The sequence below is a fragment of the Heterodontus francisci genome, chromosome 22, assembly GCF_036365525.1.
Source record: "Heterodontus francisci isolate sHetFra1 chromosome 22, sHetFra1.hap1, whole genome shotgun sequence".
NCBI lineage: Eukaryota > Metazoa > Chordata > Chondrichthyes > Heterodontiformes > Heterodontidae > Heterodontus > Heterodontus francisci.
The window spans coordinates 65,582,169-65,603,724 of record NC_090392.1 but is presented as its reverse complement, the minus strand read 5'-3'; the positions used below and the strand labels follow the sequence as shown (position 1 = coordinate 65,603,724).

At 45.5% G+C, this 21,556-nt stretch overlaps 1 long non-coding RNA gene across 1 annotated transcript in view; it reads left to right on the top strand.

Annotated features, from left to right (window-relative positions):
* The window catches only part of LOC137381397 (uncharacterized), a 37,114-nt gene extending 21,493 nt beyond the window's left edge, over positions 1 to 15,621 (top strand). Inside the window, exon 2 of the long non-coding RNA XR_010977168.1 lies at positions 15,451 to 15,621. This is a non-coding gene — a long non-coding RNA (uncharacterized lncRNA). The remainder of the gene's footprint in view (positions 1 to 15,450) is intronic.
* The last annotated feature ends 5,935 nt before the right edge of the window (positions 15,622 to 21,556 follow it).

Here is a 21,556-nt window from a genome sequence, read left to right as displayed (position 1 = left end):
TTCCCATGAGCCTGCCTCACAGTCAGTTGATGCCTCATTAACAAAAATAACAAATAAACCATTTACAAGCCCCAGCAAAAAACAATTATGGAACTATGAGAGAAAAGTGTTCTGCTGGCTCTTAATCAGTGTTGTGATCAGCATTTTGTGTAGTAGTTTGCTTAAATGTGAAGACCAAGAATGGAGGCTTGAGATTGCAGGCATCTGCAATATTTCGCAGAATCATGATGCTCAAAGCACTGGAGCAATTACTGCTTTAAAAACTTGGAATATTCCCTCTCTAAATCCCACCACCTCTCTCTCCTTCTTTATATTCCTTCCCAAAATCCCAGTTTTGTTCGCTCCTCCTATTCTCTCCTCCTTGAGTACATAATCCAGGCTGAAACCTGGGTGTGGCAGTGATTGTTCAACAAGTCAGCTTCACCACAAACCAACCAGAAATTTGGCTTATTGCCACAAGCCAGTGTTTCAGCACTCAACCTTACATTATCATAAGGAAATGGGATAATTGCTGATGCGCTGATGGTTTAGAAACTAGAAGCAGAACTAGAAACAGGGCGTTAAATTACTTCACCATCACAGTGGAAATATTGTTGCAAAGCTCTTTCATATTGTGTTAACACCCTTTAAATTAGAAAACATCACTGCTTAGTGGAAATATTCTTGGGGGGGGGGGGATATTTTAACATGGATGAGCTTATGGAATTTGATGCGGTGTGTGTGTCGGGGTGGGGGCGGTGGCAGGGGAGACTAAAGCAGGAATAAGTAATTAGAGCATGTCGGAAACTGGCTCCAACCTGTCAACATCTGGGTTTTACAGAGGCAGGACAAGGGGCGGGCATCCCTCTCCCAGGAGGTGGTTTGGCACTTTAAGTATGTTAATGAGGCCTCCCTCATTAGAATCCCCCAACTGATCAAAAACCCCCACCCCACTCCCGGGTTAGGGATTGGAGCTACCTGGTTCTGCAGCCTTCTCCGTAATGCTCCTCACCTGACTGGAAGCCAGGCTGTCAATTCATGCGGTGGAACCTGCTTAGGTCCAAAAGATGCACACTATGGAGTTAAAACTCCTCAGCATGTGGAGAAACCTAGATTTCAGGGTTTTTCATTTGAAATCCCATCTCCACGACCCCACCCCCCCCCCCCAACACCCCACCCTGCCTACATGACACTCCACCATTCCCCAACCCTTAATATTCAGGCCGTTGTTCCTTGTTTGAAAACGGAATTAAAAATGTTGCCAAAATTGGATCAATACAATGCCAGTGATAATAGAAATCTCTTTTCCATAGCACATACCACTTGGTCAAGATTATCAACTGCATGCATGCCGTCAACAATTTAACTGTAGGAACTGTAGAAAATTGAAACTCATTGCATACATCTTATGGATGTAAAACAGGCACAATGAGGTCCAATTTGGAGCACAAATATTCTGCACTCCAAGGATGCCCAAAAAAATGGCTGACCCAAAACTGGATTGTGCCATTTTTTCAGGCATCTCTGGCAGCTACCTAAAATGAGCATTAGGCCCCTTACATATGTAAATATTTTAGGCCTCTTCTGTGACATTGGAGCCAGTAGGAGCAGGAATATTTGGCCAACTCGAAGGTCATCATGATCACCACTCACCACAACCTCCCGCCCCATTGCTTGCTATAACACCTCTTCCAGGATTAATTTTCAGGCCACTGCCAGTGAAGATAGTGGACAGACATTTATGCTGTTCAAATGCACAAGGTGCCTGTGATTGCATGGTAGGGGCCAGAAACTCACACCTAAAATGTGAACGAAGCCCAAGGCCCGAGCTGGCCTAGGGTCTCTCTGTTGGGATGCTCAAACAGGCCCAGACAAATTTCTACCCTTAGCTCTTTGAAAGGCAACGCCTTTAGCAGAGTTTTTTTTAAAAATTGGAACGAGGATAGTTATGGAACTGGAGGAAACTTTCTTTGAGTTGCTCTTTTGCTGTATCACCACGTATTCCCAGCTATAGTGCAGTTTCCCAGGATAATGTGACTCCAGCACAGCAAAGGTTTGAAGGTAGATACATACTAACAATCTTGGATAGTTTGAGAGGTCATGAAGATGTAAGGTACCAAGAAAAGAGTAAGGAGAATAAAGAAAGCTGTTTGCGCATGCCAGCCATCCTGCCCGACCTGGACTTGTACTCACTACCTGTCATTATCGTATGTTTTTTGCTGGATAACAGTATATCCCATCTTAAACTCTGTTTAAACTCAGCATTCCCACCACATCGGTTGCAGTTGATTCTGATTGATTATATAATGCTAATATCAACAAATTGGAAAGATTAGAATCACTACAACTCAGACAAGAATGTATATGAAGTCAAGAGTCAAAAAAGCAGAAGGAGTTCACTGGCATGTTGGGCAGAAGGATCATGAAAAGATTGGGGAACGAGGACAGAATTTTGAATTTCATGGGTTGGAGGATGAGCAGTCAATGCAGGTCAGCAAGGAAAATGGTGATCATTGTGACATAGGATGCAGGTATCAGAAATGTGTTGAGTCAGATGAATCACTGATGTGTTACAAAAATCTAGCACTTCAAAGTGTTCTAATTCTTGTCCGCAGTGACAACTACATATGACACAGAAACAATGCAAATTATAAGACGTTTCTTGAAGTAATTTGCGTGAATTGAAATGATAGCACTCTGCAATATTTCCTAATTATACTGGCTGCAAGATTTGTGGTTTTGTGTGCTTGTACAAAAGTCATACATTATGGATTGCAGCCTACAGCTGAAGAATATTCATTAAATCAGTGATTACACAATGAACAGTTTTTATTGATAGCCTTATACTGATAGCAGGGAAGAAGTTAAATATGTACTATTTCTCTTGGTATGTAGATGACGACTTGTGACACACATTAGGACCGATTTTAACCCTGTCTTCCAGTTTCTGCAGGTACTAAAATGGGTGCATAAATGTACCCCCTCCAATCCTGTGTGTTGTAATTTTAACTTGCTGTTTTGGTCAGTTGAGAGGAACACATGTCAGGAAGAAGGTGCATCCTTCTCTAAGGAAGCAGGTCGGGCTCCGGTGAAATAATTAGATCCCGACCGCAATGTTAACCTTAGGCTTGTTAGGGAAGCAATCGTGGTTTCTCCGCCAGCCAAATCAGCGCCAGAAGAGGCTCAAAAAAGAGTTTAATTTACTGGGGGTTTTTTGGTTTCCTTGTGGGCCAGTGTTATAAAAGCATGTTTAATCAAAAACGACATTATTTATTGAGTGGATTGAAACCACAGGCTAAGTTTTAAAAAAGACTGACAAACTGTATTTTTAAGTGGCCTAAACAGCAGCTTGCAAAAATGACCGAACATTTACATGACTTCACCTTGCAAATTGCAAACAACTGCTGACTTCAGAGGAAAAGATAGGGATCATTGGTTAAGACTTTAAATTGTCTTGTGCAGAATCCAGGAAGTTACCGGACATGGCTTGAAACCAACCAACAGATCAACCTACAGAATCTGTCCACGATTGACTTTCCTTTGGAAATTCTGAAACACTTTAACCTATCTGCCCTCCTTGTAACTCACTTCTGTGTGTGTGAGACTCTTCTGGGTTCATGCGTGAGTGTGAGTTGGAGCGTTTTTATTATTTTTATTTATTGGGTATGAAGAACTATAAGCACTAATTCATTTTTTACAAGAAAACCTGTCTGCGTGTATTTTTTACAGTCATAGCACTTAAACAGTTAGACACTCACTAAGTTGGCAAGCAAATTCTTTTAAAAACACCTGCTGTGGTCAACCGAGAGGCAGAAAGAGACGGGAGCCATTCTTCCACTTCTCACCTGGCTGTAACAGCTAGAAGGAACAGAAGCCCCACAAGGAAATCTTGGTCCTCCCTGCCTGGGCTTAGGTTTCCCACCCATGATCAAAAATGTTTTATATTCTTTCATGGGATATGAACGTAACTGGCAAGGCCAGCATTTGTTGCCCATTCCTAATTACCCTTAAGAAGGTAGTGGTGAGTCACCTTCTTGAACCGCTGCAGTCCATCTGGTGTAGGTACACCCACAATGCTATTAGAAAAGGAGTTCCAGAATTTTAAACCAGTGACAGTGAAGAAATGGCAATATAGTTCCAAGTCAGGATGGTGTGTGGCTTGGAGGAGGACACGCAGGCGGTGCTGTTCCCATGTGCCTACTACCCTTGTCCTTCTAGGTGGAAGAGATCAAGGGTCTAGGGGGTGCTATCAAAGGATCTTGGCAAGTTTGGCAAGATGCACTGCATCTTGTATATGGTACAAACTACTGCCACAGTGCATCGGTGGTGGAGGGAATGAATATTTAAGGTGGTGGATGGGGTGTCGATCAAGTGGGCTGCTTTGTCCTGGATGATGTTGAGCTTCTTGAGTGTTGTTGGAGCTGCACTCATCCACACAAGTGGCAATTATTCCATTGCACTCCTGACTTGTGCCTTGTAGATGGTGGACAGTCTTTGGAAACCTAGGAGATGAATTACTCGTCACAGAATTCCCAGACTCTGATCTGTTCTTGCAGCCACAGTATTTATATGGTTGGTGCTGTAAAGTTTCTGGTCAAGGTAGTCCCCAGGATGTTGATAGTGGGGGATATAGTAACAGTCATGCCATAGTATGTCAAGGGTTAGATTCTCTCTTGTTGGAGGTAGTCATTGCCTGGCACTTATGTGGCACGAATGTTACTTGCCACTTATTACCCCAAGCCTGAATGTTGTCCAGGTCTTGCTGCATATGTACACGAACTGCTTCTGTATCTGAGGGGTCACAAATGCTACTGAACGCTGTGCAATCATCAGCAGACATCCCCAATTCTGACCTTATGATGGAGGGAAGGTCATTGATGAAAAAGCTGAAGATGGTTGGGCCCAGGACACGACATTGAAGAACTCCTGCAGTGAAGTCCTGGGCCTGGGATGATTGGCCTCCAACAACCAAAACCATCTTACTTTGTGCTAGGTATGACTCCAACCAGTGGAGAGCTTTCCTCTGATTCCTATTGACTTCAAATTTTCTCAGGCTCCTTGATGCCACACGCAATCAAATGCTGCCTTGATGTCAAGGGCAGTCACTCTCACCTCACTTCTGGAATTCAGCTCTTTTGTCCACGTTTCGACCAGGCAGAGGTGTGAAGCCAAGTGGCTCTGATGGAACCCAAACTAAGCATTGGTGAGCAGGTTATTGCTGTGCAAGTGCTTCTTGATAGCACTGTCAACGACACCTTCCATCACTTGGCTGGTAATCAAGAGTAGACTGATGGGGCAGTAATTGGCCAGATTGGCTTTGTCCTGCTTTATGTGGACAGAACGTACCTGGGTAATTTTCAACATTGTCTGGTAGATGCCAATATTGTAGCTGTATTGGAACAGCTTTGCTAGGAGCACAGTTAGTTCTGGAGCACATTTTTTCAGTATTACAGCCAGAATGTTGTCAGGGCTCACAGCCTTGGCAGTATCCAGTGCCTTCAGCCATTCCTTGATATCACGTGGAGTGCATCGAATTGGCTGAAGACCAGCATCTGTGATACTGGGTACCTCAGGAGGAGGCAGAGATGGATCACACACTCGACACCTGGTTAAACATGGTTGCAGCTGCTTCAGCCTTGTCTTTTGCACTGACATGCTGGGCTCCCCCATCATTGAGGGTGGGAATGTTTGTGGAGCCTCATCCTCTGGTTAGTTACTTAATTGTCCACCACCATTCATGACTGGATGTGGCAGGACTGCAGAGTTTTGATCTGATCCATTGGCTGTGGGATTGCTTAGCTCCATTGATTCATCTGCTGCTTCTGCTATTCAGCATGCATGTAGTTCTGCATTTGAGCTTTGCCAGTTTGGCAACTCATTTTGAGGTACGCGTGGTGCAGCTCCTAGCATGCTCTTCCACACTCTTCTTTGAAACACTCCTCATTGATACTGTAGGGAGAAAATTGTGGCCCATGCAGCTAACCTTATATACTCATGCACAAGATGAAAGTATAACCACATATTGTTACAAAATGGAGTATTTACCCAAGGCATTGAGGGACCAGATTGGCTAAGTCACATCCCTAGAATGGTACTGCTAGCCTGACCAAGGAGGACCCCTCATATCAGTGCATAAGACAACTGCCCTGTCTAATTGCAGACTGCACAAAGCAAGTAGGGATGCAGGCCTGATAAAGGTAGAAAGATTCATTGTGAAGACTCAAGGATAGTTGATAAGCGGGTGTGGTAAACATCCTGAGATGGTCAGGGGCATACCATGAGCTATCCCCACAACCACATGATGCATAATTAGTAATTTTATTGGTAATGAATATAATGCATGTAATCAATAACTGTTAATGATTGGATTGTGCCCTGCCAGGATGGGCTGAGTAACTGTATACCTGTTGTGGATTTTCCTTTGTTCAGTGGAGAAGTGCATGGTAAGCCCAGTGTCTTACTCCCCACTGGTGTAAAATAAACCTTTTGATGATTGGAACAGACCTGAGCATTGAGTGGTTCATTTTAGTCAATTCCACTCTAACAATACCCGGCCTTGATGATTATGGTACAGTGGGGAATATGCCGGGTCATGAGTTTAACAGATTGAGGTTGAATATAATTCTGCTGCTGCTGATGGTTCACAGAGCTCATGGATATCCAGTTCTCAGTTGCTTGATCTGTTCTGCATGTGTCCTATTTAGCACAGTGGTGGTGCCACACAATACGATGGGCTGTATCCTCAATGTGAAGATGGTACCGTCTCCACAAGGAGCTTTTGGTGGTCACTCCTACCAAGCCTGCTTTGGACATATGCATCTGCGACAGGTAGATTGGTGAGGGTGAGATCAAGTAGGGTTTTTCCCACTTGTTGGTTCCCTCACCACCTGCTGTAGGCCCAGTCTGGCTGATATGTCCTTCCAATGTCCTCCGAATCCTGCTCCCAACCAGTTATCTGAGTGCTAGGGAGCATTCGTTGGAGTGCCGGGCAGCCAAAATCCTGAACTTGCCCAGTGCCCAGTTAGTACTTCCTGCCAGGTTTGGGGGCCTAGTCTGATGAGGCCTGAGAGGTAAAATCTCCTGAACTGCATTGGGCTGGATGGTTTGCTCTCTGCCTCAGCAAGCAGACACACGACTTCCCCCAAGGAGTTAAAATCAGGGCTTTTTGTTCAATGGTTTTTACAAAATGTACATGCAATCTACAGTTGCTTCTATCCAGTATATGTCAATTTATGTATGTATTGTGTCAATATTTAAATTACCTTCGGTTCCTGCATTTCTTATGTGCTGTTTTTCAAAGTCCACCATTTCTCAGTAGAATTTATTGTAAGAAGTGATACTTCTTTTGGGCCTCCTTATCTCGAGAGACAATGGATACGCGCCTGGAGGTGGTCAGTGGTTTGTGAAGCAGCGCCTGGAGTGGCTATAAAGGCCAATTCTGGAGTGACAGGCTCTTCCACAGGTGCTGCAGAGAAATTTGTTTGTTGGGGCTGTTGCACAGTTGGCTCTCCCCTTGCGCCTCTGTCTTTTTTCCTGCCAACTACTAAGTCTCTTCGACTCGCCACAATTTAGCCCTGTCTTTATGGCTGCCCGCCAGCTCTGGCGAATGCTGGCAACTGACTCCCACGACTTGTGATCAATGTCACACGATTTCATGTCGCGTTTGCAGACGTCTTTATAACGGAGACATGGACGGCCGGTGGGTCTGATACCAGTGGTACTATGCAACTCGATTTAGTGTGTATTTGTTAGGGTGCCTAACTAGCACAGTAACTTGTTAATAAGGTGCTTTTTAAAAAAAAAGTTAAAGAAATCCAGCAGTTAATAAAAACGAAAAATACCTGCAGAAAATTTTCAAGCAAAGTAAAATGGGGCATGTTGTTGAGAACAGCAGTGACTGCAGTCAAAAATAATTTATTATATGTGAAGTATTTCGGTATTATTGAGATGGGGCACTGTATAAATTCAAGTTTTTTTGTATTCTTTCCCACTGCTTTTGTTTCATGCTAATCATCACAGTGCCGAATGCTGAAACTTCCAGAAAAGTTGGAAGTGACATTTTTCCCCCCATTTTTCACTGGAAAAAAGACATAAAATTTGTAACAAATGTTTTTTTTAAAAAATATGCCACATAGAATTACATTGAAGTTACAGCACAGAATCCAGTCCATGCCAGTGTTCAGGCTGCACACAAGCTTCCTCCCACCATGGTTCATCTAACCCTATTGGCATACTCCTGTAGTCCTTTCCCTTTCATGTACTTATTCAGCTTTCCCTTAAATACATCTGTTATTTGCCTCAACTACACCATGCGGTAGTGAGTTCCACATTCTCACCACTTTGTTCCTGAGTGACGTTAAATGGCATAATGGGGTAACTATTCCATTTGAAACCCTCTCCACTTCCCTAGTTATGCGGCTCACTAGAACACCGGCCCCAGCATGGTTCAGGTGTAGACCGTCCCAATGGTACAGCCACCACTTTCACCAGTACTGGTGCCAGTGCCCCACAAACCGGAACTCACTACCAACACGGCAGTCTTTGAGCCACGCATTAATTTCTATAATCTTATTTGCCCTAAGCCAATTTGCACGTGACTCAGGTAATAATCCAGAGATTATTACCTCTGAGGTTCTGCTTCTTAATTTAGTGCCTAATTCCTCATACTGGCTATGCAGGACCTCTTCCCTTGTCCTGCCTATGCCATTGGAACCTACGTGGACCACAACGACTGGATCCTCCCCCTCCCACTGTAAGTTCCTCTCCAGCCCTGAGCAGATGTCCCAAACCCTGGCATCGGGCAGGCAACACAGCCGTCTGGACTCTCGCTCTTTGCTGCAGAGAACAGTGTCAATCCCCCTAACTATACTGTCCCCTATTACCACTACATTTCTTTTTTCTCCCTCCACTTGAATGGCTTCCTGTACCATGGTGCCATGTTCAGGTTGCTCATCCACCCTGCAGCCCCCACTCTCATCCAAGCAAGCTGAAAGAACCTCAAGCCTATTGAACAATCGCAAAGGCTGAGGCTCCTGCACTCCTGCCCTCTGGGTCCCCTTACCTGCCTCAGCTGCAACCACACTCTCCTGTCCCTGACTACTGACCAAATCAGAAGACCCTCTCCTAAGGGGTGTGACTGCCTTCACAAGGTGTCCAGGTAACTTTCCCCCTCCCTGATGTGTCACAGAGTGAGCAGCTCGGTCTCCAGTTCAATTACTCTGAGCTGAAGCTCTTCGAGCCGCAAATACTTACTGTAGACGTGTTTGCCCTGGATCACACTGGCATACAGGAGCTCCCAAATGCTACAGCCGTGACACATCACCTGTCCTGCCATCCTTAATGTGTTTGAATTAACTACTTAGTTAAAAAAAAAAAATTCTTCCTATCTTGACTCCGTTGGTCCAGTCTCTTCCCACCTACATCCGTGACTCTTCTGATGCCCTATGTCATTTTGACAATTTCAAGTTTCCTTGCCACAACCGCCTCCTCTTCATTATGGATGTCCAATCTCTCTACGCCTCCATCCCCCACCAGGATGGTTTGAGGGCTCTCCGCTTCTTCCTTGAACAGAGGCCCAACCAGTCCCCATCCACCACCACCCTCCTCTGCCTGGCTGAAGTTGTTCTCACGTTAAACAACTTCTCCTTCAACTCCACTCACTTCCTTCAAGTAAAAGGTGTTGCTATGGCTACCCGCATGGGTCCTAGTTATGCCTGTCTTTTTGTGGGATATGTCGAACATTCCTTGTTCCAGTCCTACTCAGGCCCCCTCCCCCAACTCTTTCTCCGGTACATTGATGACTGTATCGGTGCCGTTCCTGCTCCCGCCCCGAACTGGAAAACTTTATCAACTTTGCTTCTAATTTCCACCCTTCTCTCACCTTTACATGGTCAATCTCCAACACTTCCACTCCCTTCCTCGACTTCTCTGTCTCCATCTCTGGGGATAGGCTGTCTACTAATATCCATTATAAGTCCACCGACTCCCACAACTACCTTGACTACACCTCTTCACACCCTGCCTCCTGTAATGACTCCATTCCATTCTCCCAGTTTCTCCGTCTCCGACGCATCTGCTCTGATGATGCTATCTTCCATGACAGCACTTCTGATATGTCTTACTTTTTCCTCAGCTGAGGATTCCCGCCCACTGTGGTTGACAGGGCCCCTCAACCGTGTCCGGCCCATTTCCCGCACCTCCACCCTCACCCCTTCCCCTCCCTCCCTGAACCGCGACAGGGTTCCCCTTGTCCTCACTTTCCACCCCATCAGCCTCCATATCCAAAGGATCATCCTCCGCCATATCCGCCACCTCCAGCGTGATGCCACTACCAACGCATCTTCCCCCCCTTCCCGTCAGCATTCTGAAGGGATCGTTCCCTCCATGACACCCTGGTCCACTCCTCTATCACCCTCCACCACCTCGTCTCCTTCCCATGGCACCTTCTCCTGTAATTGCAGGAGTTGTAATACCTGCCTATTTACTTCCTCCCTCCTCACTATCCCAGGCCCCAAACACTCCTTTCAGGTGAAGCAGTGATTACTTGTACTTCTTTCAATGTAGTATACTATATTTGCTGCTCACAATGTGGTCTCCTCTACATTGGGGAGACCAAACGCAGACTGGGTGATTGTTTTGCGGAACACCTCCGCTCAGTCCGCAAGCATAACCCCGAGCTTCCGGTTGCTTGCCATTTCAACACTCCCCCCTGCTCACATCTCTGTCCTGGGATTGCTGCAGTGTTCCAGTGAACATCAACGCAAGCTCGAGGAACAGCATCTCAATTACCGATTAGGCACACTACAGTCTGCTGGACTGAACATTGAGTTCAATCATTTCAGAGCATGACGGGCCCCCCATTTTACTTTTATTTTTAGTTATTTTTTTCTTTTTTATATACTTTTGTGTGTGTTTATTTTATTTTATTTCATCTTAGTTTGTTCAGTTTGCTTACCCAGTTACTTTTCATGTTTGTACTTGCTGCTGTTCAACTTTCAGCCCGTTAACACCCTATCTGTACTAATGCTTTGTCTTTCAACACACCATTAACATATTGTTTGCCTTTGCTCCATGACCTTCTGGTCAGCTATTCTGTGACCTTGTCCTATCTACACCTTCTCCTTTGTTATCTCTTGCCCCACCCCCGCTTTATTTGCTTATAACCTTTCACATTTCTAATATTTGCCAGTTCTGAAGAAGGGTCACTGACCTGAAATGTTAACTCTGCTTCTCTCTCTCCACAGATGCTGCCAGACCTGCTGAGTATTTCCAATATTTCTTGTTTTTATTTCAGATTTCCAGCATACGCAGTATTTTGCTTTTACTTAATTTTTTTAATTCAATTATTTATTTTATTTTCTTTTTTATATATATTTTGTTAAGTTTACCACTAGTTCCTTTGCTATTTTAAATGTTAGGATTGGAATGAACCTTAACCACTTACCAGACACTCACCAAACAGGTCCCCAACTTCTTCCCTAACCAAGCACCTACTTGCTTGCCTGTGATGTCACACTTGATGTTCTTTCAAGTGCTCGTTCCACTGAACTGGATAGTCTACAGGATCAGATAAAGGATCAGATAGAGGATGGGATAGAGGACAGGATAGCCACTCCCAGCACTCGGCACTTTTTTCAATGAATATATGTACTCACATGAAAAACTGTCCCAGAAGCACTCAATTATTTTTTCTAAATGATTTTCTGTTTTTGTATCTTTTTGTTTCAATCCTGATTCCACCAATAGCTGGGACTGACTGACATTAGCTACTGATTTTATCATTAATTCATCTTCAAAGCACTTTTCTAAATATCAGATTTAGAAATTATTCCTCTCATAAAAGAATAAAAAATCTATATAGAACAGACACAAAACCCTACAAAGCTACAGTAATTGCTCAACAAGAGAGCTTCTCTACAAACCAGCCAGAATTTGGTTTTTGCAAGAACACAGTATTTCAGCACTCTACTTTGCATTATCAAAAGGAAGGATAATATGAGATGCACACACCAAGAAACCACGTGTTCGCATTTTGTTAATCCAGAGGAAATATGGTGCAACATAACTGGAAAAGGGCTGTCAAATTATTTCACTCCCATTCTGTTAAAACTTGTCATTCAGATTGTGGTGAGATCCCTTAAAGCTGAAAATGTCACTGCTTAGCAGAAATATTGGCTGGAATTTTACTCTCCCCACAGGAGGGGGCTGGAGGCAGGGCGGGGAGGGCGTAAAATTGAGTGGGAGGTGGGTGGGGGGGGCTGCCATTCCTGTCGCCTTCCCGCCCCCCTGCAATTTTATGAGGGGCGGGGGAGGTAACAAACAGCCCGCCCACCCTAGTCCAATTAATTGCCACTTAAGGGCTTCCTCCGCCATAGTACCAACAGTGGGCAGGCATTTCAGCAGCTCAGAAAGCCGCCCAGTTAAACATGGCAACCTCCTTGCAGGCTGTGGAGAGTGGCCCCTCCTGATCAGGTACCCTGTGCCCGATTGAGGACCCCCCACCCCACTATGGCACAAGCTGTCCTGATTGGAGCACCTCCCCTCCACCCCCCTGCATCATCAGGGCTCAGCCAATTGTACCTGGTGAGGCCCGACACACTTACCTGTATTCTGGGGCCTCATCCATAATGCTGGTTCTGGCTGGGTACAGTCCCAGCAGTGGCCATCTTTGTTCTTTGAGATACAGACCCTTAGAAAATAGGCGACATGTTTAGATAGAGGATCTGGATCGGCGCAGGCTTGGAGGGCCGAAGGGCCTGTTCCTGTGCTGTAATTTTCTTTGTTCTTTGTTCTTGTTCACCCATGTTGGCGCTGGTGGGACTGAAGAGCTGCTGGCCTGCTGACTAGCTAGCAGCTCTTGGAGGCAGGACTTCCTGCTTCAGAGGTATGTAAGTCCCACCTGAGGCCAATTAAGGGCTTGTTCCACGTAAACTTACAATGTGGCTTCTAGGCCTGGTGCATGCGGGCTCGCCCCCACCTATTTCTGTCAGTGGGCGGGGCCCCTGGCCCAATGTAAAATTCCACTCATTATTACATGTTCGACATTCAGTAGAGGGAATGAAAAATGTTGTAAAATTTAGATCAACACCCAGTCAGAAAATCAGTGATGATAGAAACCTCTTTTCCATAACACCTACAATTCGGTCAGGATTATCAACTGCATGGATGCTGTCTACAAACTGACGGCAGAAATTGCCATTGATAGAAACTTTCTGTGAATGGGAATGAGGCTAGTCATGGAACTTGAGAAAATGTTCTTCAAGCTGATCATTTGCTTTACCTCACCCTCCAGGCTTTGGTAGACACCAACGATTAACGACAAAGTTCTATTCTGGGCATAGTGCACTTTCCTGGGATCAGATGACTGCAGCTCAGCTCTCAGGTGGGTTCGGTCATATCCCAGAGCCTGTTGCAGTTGACATACTCCATGATACAGTCTAGTAGGGAGGGAAGCTATGAATATCATTATTCCTCACAAGTTTATACAGATCATTTCTTTCATACAGCTTTTATAATTGATTTTATGCCAATAGATTTTCATTGGTTGAATGGTAGATGCTTGGAGGAAGAAGAAACAAAATGGCTGACTTCCTGGTCAGTGATCCCTAATGAGAAGCTGTGCCAGGATGATCTAAAAATGGCTCAGGCCACACAGAAATAAAAATGGGCAGACAGCTGGCATGCTCTGCCAGCCGATAGGCTATTATGCACCTTGTTGTATGTTTGGTTAGTCTGCCACTATTTTGTATATTTGGTTAGTCTAGCTAGGAGAGATTACTGTCTTCAGTAATTTTAACACTATCTCATTTATTACATATTAACTGTAAACAGTTTTATATTAGTCTGTATGACTTCTCTGAAGACATGCTGCTGTTTCTCCTTCAAGTCCCTCTCACATGTGATTTCTTGCATTATCACGGTGGGAAGTTTTCTCACACTGTCTCAAACATTTACCCTTTCAAACCCTTATACTACACACCTCAAGTGAAAATTGGCTCCTATGCCTTCAGGAGCAGAACAAACAAAGTCAAAACATTACCAAATAACATCAGGTCACAGACCTGGGCATTGATTCTGTTCTTCTCTGCACGGATGCTGACAGGAACACTGGGTATCTCTGGCACTTCCTGTTCTTCTTGCAGAGTTCCAGTACCTGCAGTATTTTGCTCTTACCAAATAGCAACTGCTGGTTTCTCAAAAGCAGCATGAGATTTCTTCATGGATATGTGGAAATAACTTTGCAGATGGTGCAGGATGCACTGGGATCATATAAAAATGGAACCATGAAGAAAAAAAAATATTCAGCAACCTCTTCAGGTTGACCACTTGAGCACAAAGGAAACTGAAGCCAAGAAGAGAAGCTCATCCCAAGATGGAAAGTAACACCGCTCGCGTGACTAACATCCCTTCCTACAAGTCCTGGTCCATCTTCAGTCTCCTATGTTGTTGTTTGCCACTTGGAATATTAGCGACAATTTTCTCATTTAAGGTTGGTGTTTTGTTCTTTTACCTCTTGTATAAAGTGGGTAACGTTTACACTTCTCAGCCCTTTCACTTATATATAAACAAAATGACTTGTGGTCAAACATTGATTGTGATTTCAGCTTTCACTCTGCCTTATTTGGCTTTAATTCAGTTTAGATGCCTGAGTTTGTTTTAGCAGACTTTTTGTAAGAGTTTGTTATAAAGAGTTGGCATGCAGCAGATTATGCATTTCTCAAACTATCTGATTCATACTAAGCACTTCGAAACAATGCCATGCTGTACGCAAGTTAATGTGATTCTTTAAATCTTTTACTTATCTAAAATAAATTTCTACTTTGACATTGTGCCAGCTTATAAAAAATCTCGCACTGAAGGAAAGTAGAGGAGAACTTTATGATTAGACAATCCCATTTCTACCTGAAGGATACATAAGAATAAATATATCTGTAGACTAAAATATCACTTTTTTTTTTCAATTTCATCAAGTCCTGGGATTTTGGATCCCTTTCTCTTTGGAGGCACACCAGGAATTTTAGTCAAAGATCAGCAACTAAGCTGCACTAAAATTCTGGTGCTCATTGAAATGATTAGTACAATGCAGCTGAGCAGACCCTAGAGTGACTGAGGTCAGCTCTGAAGGGAAAAGGACCTGAAGTGGTTGGTCTCCATGAGCTGGTAAAATCAGTTTTATTCTAATACAGGTAATTTTACTTATCCTTGCTTTAGGTAAAGATGGGAAGAGTACTTTGAAAGGAAAGTACTTCCTCTAGATTTTCCTTAATCTGTGTGTTGATTTTGTATGGGGCAATCTTACGTTGCATTCAATCCTTAAATTATGTACATCAGTATACTATCTAAAATTATATCTTAGGTTTCTTGATAAGTATCTTTTTCTTGAGTCCTGATGGGGTTCTGGTCAGTTCAATAGATTGATGTTGTCAGTGAAACAGAACAATATATCTAATCAAAGTGCAATTTATTTTTCAGTCTGAAAGTGCCGCCAAGGTTGGAGATGTTACTGAAGCACAGAAATCATCTAACATCGCAAAGTACTTGAATATAGCTGCGTTGGTGATTGGACTCATTCTTATCGTGGTGGTTATTTCCATCTATGCTACAGCTATGTCAAAGTACAAATAAACCAAATTAAAGATACAATTGCATTTCTGACTAATATGGAACAAGATGAAATGTTGGCTCATTTATGCTGAAACAAAATGTGTACGAGATAGAATTATCTGGTGACATAAATAAATAAATGTCAATTAGATTAATCATAAAATGTGTCTTGCATTCAGCTGAGAATAATCCTTCACTAAACTCCACTGTATGTTTCCACTTATTGAGTACAAATCGATAAAGACCAGATATTGGCTCAAACAACAATCAATATAATGTATTGCTTTTCTCTACCCTAAATATGACAATTCTTAAATAAAATGACAATTTTCAGATTGCAAACTGAATTTAAACTGTTTTGATGGCGAGTAAGTAGATTGGAAATAAAGGTTTTGAAATTTCAAAATAAAACAAAAAAAAGTTATTTTAAAACTGTGCGCTAAAATGGAAGGTTACAATATCATGGGTCCAAATTGGGGAGGTAAGGGTCTAAAAGAATTGTCCAGAAGCCTGAATGGTGATTTTAAAAAAATTCATCTTTAGTAACGAGATCTCCTCTAGCATTGTTCATAGTGGACTGACTTTTACAGACCCCACCAATGTTGGGGGTCGTGGCAGGGGGTGTCCATAAAATGCCTCCAGGAGAGGCCCGCCATGGACCCCGATGCTGGGAAGCCTGGCCCCATATTGCTGGCTGCACATTTGTGTCCCCCACCCCACACAAAGCGTTCCCAGAGTGCCACTGTACCTTCACTCTCACAAACATTCAAGCGCGCAGACTGGCCCCCCTTTAAGGAGGGAGGGTACGCAGTGCCTTCATCCATGAATGCAGAGTTGTGTCCCCAGTAATACCATCCCCTTCCCATCTCCCTTCATGCCTGCAGGGTTGTGCGCCCGGTAATACCATCCCCCTCCCAACTCCCTTCATGCCTGTAGAGTTGTGCCCCCCCTCGCTGCTCGGTGAAAGGAGGCCAATTTGCATATGCATACAGATACTTACCTTGCCGCATTATGCATCCTGCTGCAAATTCGCACACACTTTCGAATATTCAAAGGAACGAGCATCTCTCACATGTCTTCCCGTTCCGAATGATAAAAGCCAGCAGGACAGAGGTTGCAGTGCTAGGAGCCTGTGAAGGTTAGTGTGGCGAGACGCGTCTCAACTCTGCATGCATGTGAGGGAGGTGGGAGGGGGATGGTATTACTGGGGGCACAACTCTGCATGCGTGTGTAGGGAGGTGGGGGGGATGGTATTACTGGGGGAACAACTCTGCATGCGTGTGTAGGGAGGTGGGGGGGATGGTATTACTGGGGGCATAACTTTGCATATGTGTGTAGGGAGTTGGGGGGGATGGTATTACTGGGGGCATAATTCTGCATTCATGGACGGAGACACCGCATACCCTCCCTCCCTAAAGGGGGCCACTCTGCGCGCTTGAATGCTTGTGGGAGTGAAGGAACAATGGCACTCCGGGAACTCTTTGTGTGGGGGTGATCCTTTGCTAGGCGGTTAAAGGTGGCACGGCCAGTGAGCCAATCCATGCAACTGCAACAATCTTAATGTGGTCACGCTGTGTTGAAGCTAACATGGGCAATGCCATGCCACACCATACGGTTGATGCATGAACGAACATGATGTACCAATAAACATCATTCTTTGCCCTGTTAGGTGCCTTTGAAGTACTGAGGGAACTGAGTTTAATTGCAACTTGGAAATGGGGATAGTACACCCTGTATTCATTGATCCACTTGTCGTGAAGAGCCATATGCGCCGGTGGCAGAACCAACAGATAGGTGCAGCCCATGTGGAAGCCCCCAGTCATCAGTAGCAGCAGCTCCCAAAACGAAATCGCCACTAAAGATTGGCATGCATCTACAAGTCCCACATGACATACCTGCAGATGTCTGAGCGCCAGTGTCAGAGGCGACTGTGGATGTCCAGAGATGCGGTGTCACATCTCTGTGAATTGCTGAACAATGAACTGCAGCCGATGGACTTTGGTGGACATCCTATGCCCTGTGGTCCTCAAAGTGACAGCGGCTCTTAACTTCTACGCCTCAGCATCATTTCAGGGTCCCACCAGCGACCTGTGTGAGGTCACACAGTCATCAGTGCACCACTGTATCAGGGAGGCCACCGATGCCCTGTACCGGAGGGCTGGTGACTATGTTCACTTCACGATAGACCCTGAGAGCCAGGCCCAGAGGGCCATTGGATTTGACTCCATCACAGGTTTCCCACAGATGCAGGGAGGTCATAGACTGCACCCATGTGGCCATTTAGGCTCCCGTCGGGCGACTAGCTGCATACCTCAACCAAAAGGGCTTCCACTCACTCAAAGTGCAGCTAGTATGTGATCACCGTAAGTGCTTTATGCAAGTCTACCAGGCAGCTGCCATGACGCCTTCATCCTGCACCAGTCGCCGGTGCCCTTACTGTTCACTGGCTCAAATCGAGGGGTAGCCTCTTGGAGACAAGGACTACCCCTTGCCAGACATGGCTCCTGAAGCCCGTGAGAAACCCCAACACTGATGCAGAGGAAAGATACAATGCCTAACATGGCGCGACAAGATCCACCATTGGGCATGTGATCGGCATGCAGAAAATGCAAGTCCACTGCCTGGATAGATAGGGTATGCCCTGCAGCGCACACCAGAAAAGGTATAGTTGCTGTTTGCTGTGCTCTGCACAACTTTGCAATAAACAGGGGGGTGGCCTTGCAGGATGAGGAGAGACTTGAGCAGGACTCCTCCTTGGATGCAGATGACTTGCAGCAGGAAAGGCGCATGGGAGGACGGAGAGCACCCAGACAACGCACGCAGGGAAAGCACTGATCAAGGGATGCAGGGCAATGCCTTTTTGATCAATGCTTCTCCAGACCCTGAAGGCCACCAATTGCTCGTTCACCTGTTGTGCAGCCATCAGCATCTACAACATCTTTGTCTCCACTATTACTGGCAGCAGCAGAATGAGCCATTGTCCATGTTACTGCATTTGTGGAGGGGCACATGAGTAATATTGGCATGGCAAGGATGTTATTCCATAACATTGGCAGTTGTGACAGGCCAATGATGTAATGAGAGGAGATACGATCGGTGCATGCTGCCACATGTCATTCACACATAACTTTATACATTGTAATTTCACCCGTTTGTGTCACAGTGTTTTTCAAAAACATTTGCGGCTGCTCCTTCGCGGTGCCACTTCTGCGTTAGCAATTTGACTAGAGGAAAGCTATTGATCAGAATACCCTTTGGCTGTGGATGCCTTCGGCAGTCGTCCTCTGTGCGCATGAGGCCTGAAGGGCCCTGACTGGCTGGCTGGGGGACTCCTGTGTCAGTGCAGACCTCTCCTCAGACGTCGTGGCTGCTGGAGCTTGACTCACTGCCAGAGGGGCTGGTGTCCACATTGGAATCACCTTGAAGGGGGACCCCAGATATGGTGTGCAAGCTCGCCTCTTCCCTCTCAAGGCTCGTTGGAACCTCATTGCTCTCCTGGGAAGGACAAGGGGCAGGGGCAGTCTCCATGCCCCAGTCCTTCTCTGGCCTTGCCACTGCTGCGCGGATGTCATGGCCGCAGCCAGTGTTTGCAGGTCAGCGCGGAGCAATGGAATCTGGCTTTCCAAAAGGGCCGCCATCCTCTCCATGGATGAAGCCATGCGCTCAGAAGTCTGGGACATGGCAGCTTTCACGGCCTGGATGGGCTCCCCCATCGTCCGCTCAAGGCTGTGCATGACCAGATGTTGCCATGATTGCTGCTGCAGTTGCAGCATGCCCTGTGCTGTCCACAACAGAGGGTCATCAGTAGCCTGGGGCTCAGCATGGGCCTGGATACCCACAGTCCTCCAACTGTCAGAGGCCTCAGCTTTCTCAGCCTCAGTCAGCTGCTCGGGTGCATGTGCAGTGCTCTCACCAGCTTGTGACCCAGACTCTAAGGTCAATCAGATTTCCACCGAGGTGACTGTATCTGTGCTGGTGGAAGGTGCAGGAGTGTCATGGGATGCTGCTTCTTCTGAGGATGTCTCTTCCTCAGAGATGCGGGAGGAGTCCTGGGCCTGGAGGTCGGATCCGGAGCATGGACCTGCAAGGCACAATGTGAAGAGCACAATGTCAGTCTTTATGGTGCGCATGTAATGACTATGAGAGCAATGACTCAAACAATAATATTTTTACAGTAATGATTGTGTAAATCAAATGGCTGTATGTTCACCCAGGACCCCGAGCTCAATGTCACCAATGGAACGGTCCACATGGATTTCAGCGAGTTCCAGGGCCTCTTCCTCAGCCTGTGTCAGTGATCGTACATCTGGTACTCCTCCACCAGTCCTGTTTGTCTCACGCGAATTGTGGGCCCTCTTTGCCTGGAGGAGCATGGCAAAGCAACAATACAACACATAGAACATAGAACAGTACAGCACAGTACAGGCCCTTCGGCCCACGATGTTGTGCCGACCCTTTAACCTACTCTAAGATCAAACTAACTACATACCCTTCATTCTACTATCATCCATGTACCTATCCAAGAGTCGCTTAAATGTCCCTAATGTATCTGCTTCTACTACCACCGCTGGCAGTGCATTCCACGCACCCACCACTCTCTGTGTAAAGAACCTACCTCTGACATCTCCCCGAAACCTTCCTCCAATCACCTTAAAATTATGCCTCCTGGTGATAGCCCTTTCCACACTGGGAAAAAGTCTCTGGCTATCCACTCTATCTATGCCTCTCATCATCTTGTACACCTCTATCAAGTCACCTCTCATCCTTCTTCGCTCCAATGAGAAAAGCCCTAGCTCATTCAACCTTTCTTCATAAGACATGCCCTCCAGTCCAGGCAGCATCCTGGTAAATCTCCTCTGCACCGTCTCTAAAGCTTCCACATCATTCCTATAATGAGGCGACCAGAACTGAAGTGTGGTCTAACCAGGGCTTTATAGAGCTGCAGCATAACCTCGCGGCTCTTAAACTCAATCCCCCGTTAATGAAAGCCAACACACCATACGCCTTCTTAACAACCCTATCAACTTGGGTGGCAACTTTGAGCGATCTATGGACGTGGACCCCAAGATCCCTCTGTTCCTCCACACTGCCAAGAATCCTGTCTTTAAGCCTGTATTCTGCATTCAAATTCGACCTTCCAAAATGAATCACTTCACACTGTTCCAGGTTGAACTCCATCTGCCACTTCTCAGCCCAGCTCTGCATCCTGTCAATGTCCCGTTGCAACCTACAACAGCCCTCCACACTATCCACAACTCCAGCAACCTTTGTGTCATCTGCAAACTTACTAACCCAGCCTTCCACTTCCTCATCCAAGTCATTTAGAAAAATCACAAAGAGCAGCAGTCCCAGAACAGATCCCTGCGAAACACCACTGGTCACCGAGCTCCATGCTGAATACTTTCCATCTACTACCACCATCTGTCTTCTATGGGCCAGCCAATTCTGTATCCAGACAGCCAACTTTCCCTGTATCCCATGCCTCCTTACTTTCTGAATGAGCCTACCATGGGGAACCTTATCAAACGCCTTGCTAAAATCCATATACACCACATCCACTGCTCTTCCTTCATCAATGTGTTTTGTCACATCCTCAAAGAATTCAATAAGGCTTGTGAGGCATGACCTGCCCCTCACAAAGCCATGCTGAGTATCTCTAATCAAACTTTTCCAAATAATCATAAATCCTGTCTCTCAGAATCCTCTCCAATAATTTGCCCACCACTGACGTAAGACTGACTGGTCTGTAATTCCCAGGGTTATCCCTATTCCCTTTCTTGAACAAGGGAATAACATTTGCCATCCTCCAATTATCTGGTACTACTCCAGTGGACAGTGAGGACGCAAAGATCATCGCCAAAGGCGCAGCAATCTCTACCCTCGCTTCCCGTAATATCCTTGGGTATATCCCGTCTGGCCCAGGGGACTTATCTATCCTCATGTCTTTCAAAATTTCCAGCACATCCTCCTTCTT